Here is a 6,773-nt window from a genome sequence, read left to right on the forward strand (position 1 = left end):
AATTAGATTCAACAGAAATAAACTTAAGCTGCCACGTGGTTGCCAACAGTTCTAAATGCTGTGCTGCGCTCAGTCGCTTCGGCCATGTCTGACTCTTTGTGACACATGGGCTGTAGCCTTCCAGCCTCCTCTGTCCATGGGATTCTCCAGGAAAAAATACTGGAGTGGGTTGCTATACCCTCCTCCAGGAGATCTTCCCAACCCAGGATCGAACCCACGTCTCCTGCATCTCCTGCACTGCAGGCGAATTCTTTACTGTGAGCTACCAAGGAAGCCCAGCAGTTCTAAATGCTTCCTCTCAATTCTGTTCTCGTCTCATCTCCGAACAGTGATTAACAAATCCCTGACAGTAGGCCTCACAGCAACCTCACAAAGAACAATGAGGAGCCCCAAGTCTGTCATTTCCCTCCTGCTTTGCTTCCATAATGCTCAAAGGGCGCTCATCAAAACAGACTTTAGGCCGGGTCGGCAGGCTTCAGGCCCCACCTTTATTGGCGTGAAGCTGGTGTCCAGGGGGTAACTAAGACACCAGGAGAAAAAGCCACTTCTGCCGGGCACGGGCCATTGTCTCAGTTGGGAATTTCCACACAGCTAAGCAGTGGGCTGTTTAGTGTGAAGGCACAGGTGTGGAAACAGTCTGTGATAGACAGCTTTATGGCAAATAAACACAGTGTATGATATACTGTAATCAACTATATAAACAACTTTAAAATTGTCTTTACTTCATATTTCCAGCATTTGGTTTTGTTAATCGTATGTCTTCTTGACAGCAATTAAATAACCTTGAGAGGAAATGTACACCTGCTGTCTCCCCTGGGGAAACTACATCTCTTTTGTGAATGACATAAGTTCTCCATAAAACATAAGCAAAGATAGGAGAATTGAATTTGGAGATATGTCTCCTTCCTCTCTTGTTTTATCTCTAGTTGAATTGGAGGGCAGTTTAATACAGCTAAGCTTTTCCCAGGTCCCTATGCTAGCATTCTTTCAAACCCCAATATTTCCCAGACGGCCAAACTGGAGACCCTAGCTAATGACGTTCTGACAGGTATCAGTTAGTGGGGAAGATGTCACGACCGCCTCGCTTGGCCTGTACTTTCACCCTCCCTGACTTCTGGGCCCAGGGGCTCTCAATACTTCCTGATTTCTGCAGCCCACCTCATCTACTTTCCATGAACACTATACTGGTCCTGTTTTCCTTAAAACAGAACGTAACAACGTTTCCTTTGCTTGAGACAGGTTCCAAATAAGCTCCATTCATTAGGATCGGTGAAGTAAAAGTCAATTTTAATAGACAGGTGTCCCCACTCTCAAGATGGGGTGGCGGGAGAGTGGCTGCTGCTGGGAGGGCCAGCTGGGTGCTCAGGGCTCACTGCAGGCTGCTTGCAGCTGCACCTCTGGTGAATTGAGTTTCAGCTCCAGGCTGGTTAGACAGGCAACATTTGGGGTGAGTGGCCTGGGGCATTGCGTGCTTCTGGAGACACCGGAAGGGTAAGCAGCTGCCCTAGTACCAGTGCTTCATGCGCAATAACCACCCCCTGGCTTCAGCTATGCGGGTTCAGGGTGACGGGTCACCACGCCTTCTTCCACCAGAAGTGGGCTTGCCTCTTCCAGGCTCCATATATAGTCTTTTTTTTTTTTTTTTTAATAGTTTTCATTTATTTATTTTTGGCTCTCTTGATCTTGTTGCTGCAATGGCTTTCTATAGTTGGGGCGAGAGGGGGCCACTGTCTAGCTGTGGTACAGGGGCTTCTCATGCGGCGGCTTCTCTCGTTTTGGAGCCTGGGCTCTAGGGCACGCAGGCTGCAGCAGATGAGGCACGTGGTCTCAGTAGTTGAGGCTCCCGGGCTGTAAAGCACAGGCTCAACAGTTGCAGCACATGGGTTTGGCTGTTCTGTGGCATGTGTGAGCGTCCTGGATCAGGGATCAAACCCATGTCTCCTGCACTGGCTGGCGGGTTCTTTACCTCTGAGCCACCAGGGAAGCCCCATCTACAATTCTGACCACAAAACATCACCAAGGCTTCAAAAACTGGCCGAGTCCTTTGTCTTGGAGCTGGAACTTGGAGAACCTGAGCCTCCGTTGTATTTTGTGCGTTGAGGAGGTGGGAGCAGCTGTCCTGAAGAGGAGCATGCAGCTATCGACTGCATCACATTCTTAGAATGGTTCCATCTCCTCTACCTACTTTTAAGAAAAATGGCTTCAAAATGACAGCATTTTTCAGTGTGAGAACAATGCCAGAGCTGTATGACCTGGTTAACAGGGAGAAACCTGACCTGATTCGGTCTGTTGGAGAGTAAGAATGTCCTGATACTTACAGGAATTCTACAGATTTTCTTTCTTGGGTCTAGTGATAGCCCTGTCAAGGGTGAAGTGGTAACTGACGATGGGGTCAGAAGTATCATGGAGAATACTGCGAGGATCAAGGTCGATTCAGACCAGGGGGGTTGCTAGGTCACAAGTAGGAGATGTGCACCACCATGGACAAGGCACCCAGGACTGTCACTGGGACATGGGACATCACAGGTGAATCCGAAATCATTTCCGAACTGGTTCAGACATGAGTTTGGGAGGTAACTATCTTCTCAACATTGGACCAGCTAAAGATGTACTAATAGTTCTCTCTTCCAAGGCAGGCATCTTGCCGCTGGGAAGTGGCTGAACATAATGGGGAGGCTATCTATGTGTCTAAATCATGGAGGGTGCAATGGGAAAAGAACAAGGTAATTGTATGGTATACCTGAAAAAGATCAGCTACTTATATCATTTTACTGCACTGGTGAAAAAAGAGGGTCTTAAACCTTCACTCCCCCATAACTCTCCAACTACAAAGGTAAGAATACTGGGATTCAGGAAGCTCTGAAGTGTGGTCCACAAATCTGGGAAAAGGTCCCCTCTTTCTCTGAGCTAACCCTCTGCTCTCCCAGTTGAGTTGACTTGGACTATAAAGCTGACGTGAGTTGGAGTGGTCATTGGGGTTCAAGAGGAAAGGGTCACTGTCTGCTGCTTACTGCTTTGATTTTCCTTGTATAGTATCATCATTATAATAAACTAACTACTCCATCCCAAGATGACTTTTCCAAGACATTTTAGTCAAAGGTACTGAGTGCATTATATCAATGACTCAGTGGGCCAAGGATCTGAGCTCCATTGCAAGAACACTTCAGTCTGGACAGCAAAAGAAAGGGCTGAATAATTAAGCTCGGGGTTTCATTCATTCCTACCTTTGGAAATTATCTATAATGGAAGCCTCCCTCCATTCTCTGTGTTTGATAAACTTAACTTGCTTACTAAATGACTTTAGTTAAAGAGTAAGCCAAGTCCTCCTGTTGCCTATGGGAGGAGGTGGAAAGAGTTTGGCAAGTTCAACCATATGTTATTTATTTAGCATCAATTATCACCAGTTCCTCCCCAAGCAGCACACCTCCTCAGCACATCCCCACCTCCAAGTTCAGGAGAACCTGGAGAGGAAGGAAAAAGCTTGCTAAGTTGCTTATGTTCACTCTTCAGAAGTTTGTAAAGCAAACTAAGAGCTCTGAAATTCAGTCTGTTTGCAGTGGTACTATAAGAAAATGGATTTATTCTACCCTGCCTTTTCAGAAATGGTCAAATAAATACATTTGCAAGTTAACAACAGGTTATAGGTCTCCCCACCATTTCTTTGTTTTTGTTCCTTGCAATTTTGTTCATTTGGCTGTTTGTTATTGTTGAAGAGACTGGCTATTTGTCCTGGGGTTTCCAACAATTTGAATTTTGTTGATCATGTCCCTGTGATGTTGTTTAATATGTTCCTTTGCCATTGTAAGCTGTAAATTGGTAGTTAGATCTAGAGGCTTGATAAGATTCAGGTTCAATTATTTTGTCAAGAATATTTTACACATAGTGTTTTTCACTTCTCTTAGGAGGTATATAATGCTTTTGAACTGTGGTGTTGGAAGACTCGTGAGAGCCCCTTGGACTGCAAGGGACTAAAGGAGATCAGCTCTGGGGGCTCTTTGGAAGGAATGATGCTAAAGCTGAAACTCCAGTACTTTGGCCACCTCATGCGAAGAGTTGACTCATTGGAAAAGACTCTGATGCTGGGAGGGATTGTGGGCAGGAGGAGAAGGGGACAACAGAGGATGAGATGGCTGGATGGCATCACAGACTCGATGGACGTGAGTCTGAGTGAACTCCAGGAGTTGGTGATGGACAGGGAGGCCTGGCGTGCTACGATTCATGGGGTGGCAAAGAGTCAGACACGACTGAGCGACTGAACTGAACTGAACTGAATGCCTGATTGTCTCTTTTTGGTGATGTGAACAGCCAGTGGTGGTCATTGCCCAGATCCATTAATTCATTAGGAGGCTGCAAATGGTAATATCCTAATTCTATCACTCCTTATTTGTTTATTAGTTAAAAAAAATTCTGCAAAGAGAAAGTTCCCCTTGATTCTTCCATTACTTGGAGATCTTTTTTTTTTTTTAACACATTGGATTGTTTCCCTTAGCATCCTCTAAAAGTGATTAATGGGTTTAGTTTTTTTTTGTATCCTACTGATTTAAATATACTTGATATGTTTCAATTCATTGCATTTATCATCCTACTCATGCTCAGATGATTCCATCTCTAGTCAGATGAATCTTTTTTAAGCTGGTACCCAAATTCTTTGGACAGAATCCTAGTAGTTTTCCATCATTTCCTTGCTACTGATATGACAAGATATTCCCAACTCATTTAATAAGCTTCCTGCCTCACACCCAGAATCAGTTCTCTTTCCAAGAGGTTTGTTTTTTTTTTTTTTTTGGTGGGAAACAGAATTTACAGACACAATCAGGGTTCTGGAAGTGCTCATTGCTGTTGGGCTAGTCCTTGTTTACAGGCTTTTCTAGTGGACAGAACTAGAAAATGAGTACTTTTAAAACACAAAACATATACTAAGTTAGTATTGCTACCTCATTCATTTTCAGAACTACAGGATTTTTACTTGCTCTCATTGATCTAACATTTGTGCCTGCTCTCACCAAAGCTACAAATCCCAGTTCTCAGTGACACACATACATACATTTTTGTTACTAATACATACACAAAAGTTTCAGAACAACAATATTAATACTACTACAGTATGATTACTGAATCAGAGACACAAACAAAAACCAGTTAGACATAATGGAAGAAAAGACTAAATGTCTGGTAGTTATAAACAAAATAAAATACTGTTTAACAAGAAGTATTCAGAACTTATATATTAAGAAAGTTATAAGCAGCCATGAAGCCATAAAATTAAATTTAGTTGGAAAGATGAACTGTGTGTTCATAGAAAAATTCAACATTGTAATAGGATCTTAGTTTTTCTTATATTTATTTAAACAATTTCATAAAATTCCAATAAAAATGCTATTAAGTTTTTTCCTAGAGCCAAATATGTTGATTTTATAGTATGTTTGGAAGAATAGACACGCAAGAATAGCCAGGAAACTCCTCAAAAATTTTTAAAAATGCATAATTAAAATGTATCATAAACTTATATAATTAAATCAGTTTGGTATTAATGCATGGATAAATAGACAGATGAGCATAACATTCAGAAATAGACCTACCTGCATATAAAAATTTAGTGTAAAGTAAAAGGGCATCCCTAATTAGTAAGGACAGGATATACTTTTTAATAAGTGGTATTAGGATAACTGGATAGTCATATGCAAAGAGATATTTTTGTGTATACCAGGACAACTTTTGAATGACTGGGAAATTGACAGGTAAAAAATAATATGTAAAAAAAAAACTGGGTGAATTTCTCTAAAATCTGGCATAGGAATAACTATTACAACTGAAAGTCGAAAAGTAATAAGTACAAAATTTGACACGTGCAATTACATGAAAACAGGTGCTTTACATCTAATCCACAGGAGTTACATCAGGCCCATTTTATAGATGAGAAATCTGAGACTCAGAGAAATTAATATCTTGGCAAAGTTTGCAGTTAGTAAGTGACAGAGATAGGATTTGAACAGAAGGAAACTGTAGCTTATGGCACACTGTCACCAAGACTTCTGTTCACCCTAAGCACATTGAGAAAATCAGAGTATAGATATTTTCTGGATCCTAATTACAATTGGAGAATAAAATCTTATTAATATTGGTAGGCTAGCTCAGTTGTTTGATATAGACTTCTTGTTGAGTTGAGAAGAGCTTTAAAAGGCATAGGAGCCTGGGGAGAAGAGAGACTTCAGTGTATTTTGAAGACAAACTGTAAATATGATATGATACTTCACATGGAAATCTATGCCTCTCAGCTCTTATTCTGTCAAAAACTCTTGCATTGCTGCAGAACCTCATCTCACGCTTCCTTTTATCTCTACACTGTGAAACATCATATCAACCCCAAGAATCCTGTCTTAAATATAAGCAAGTTGAAGGAATATTCAGATCTTTTAATTTACTATCAGCCAAGACAATGTCTTGGTTAAGTGATTTTAATGGGAATAACTCAAACTGGTTGTTGGATTTATAAAGAAGGTGCCAACTAATTGCAGGTTTCACTTCCCAGTTGATATTTTGTGTTTGTGCAAACTAAGTAATTAGTACCAGCCTTTGTTTCTGCTCTTCCTGTCATTTAACTTGCTCACATTTTAATTTTTCATTTCCTTCCAATGCATCTCATACTTAGCCAACAAATACTGAATTTCTATTTTCTGTTTCTTCAGGAAACTTTATAGCCAATTGTGCTTTCTCTCCATTAAGAACATAGTTAAAGGGGCTGGTGAGAACAATGCAATTCATTCTTTCATTCC

The 6,773-nt window shown here is 41.3% G+C and overlaps 1 pseudogene; it reads left to right on the plus strand.

The window, feature by feature from the left end:
- Positions 1–379: 379 nt before the first annotated feature.
- LOC114113107 (tissue alpha-L-fucosidase-like) lies at positions 380–3,001 on the plus strand (annotated as a pseudogene).
- Positions 3,002–6,773: the final 3,772 nt, after the last annotated feature.

This window comes from Ovis aries, chromosome 2 (genome assembly GCF_016772045.2).
Source record: "Ovis aries strain OAR_USU_Benz2616 breed Rambouillet chromosome 2, ARS-UI_Ramb_v3.0, whole genome shotgun sequence".
Taxonomy (NCBI): Eukaryota; Metazoa; Chordata; class Mammalia; order Artiodactyla; family Bovidae; genus Ovis; species Ovis aries.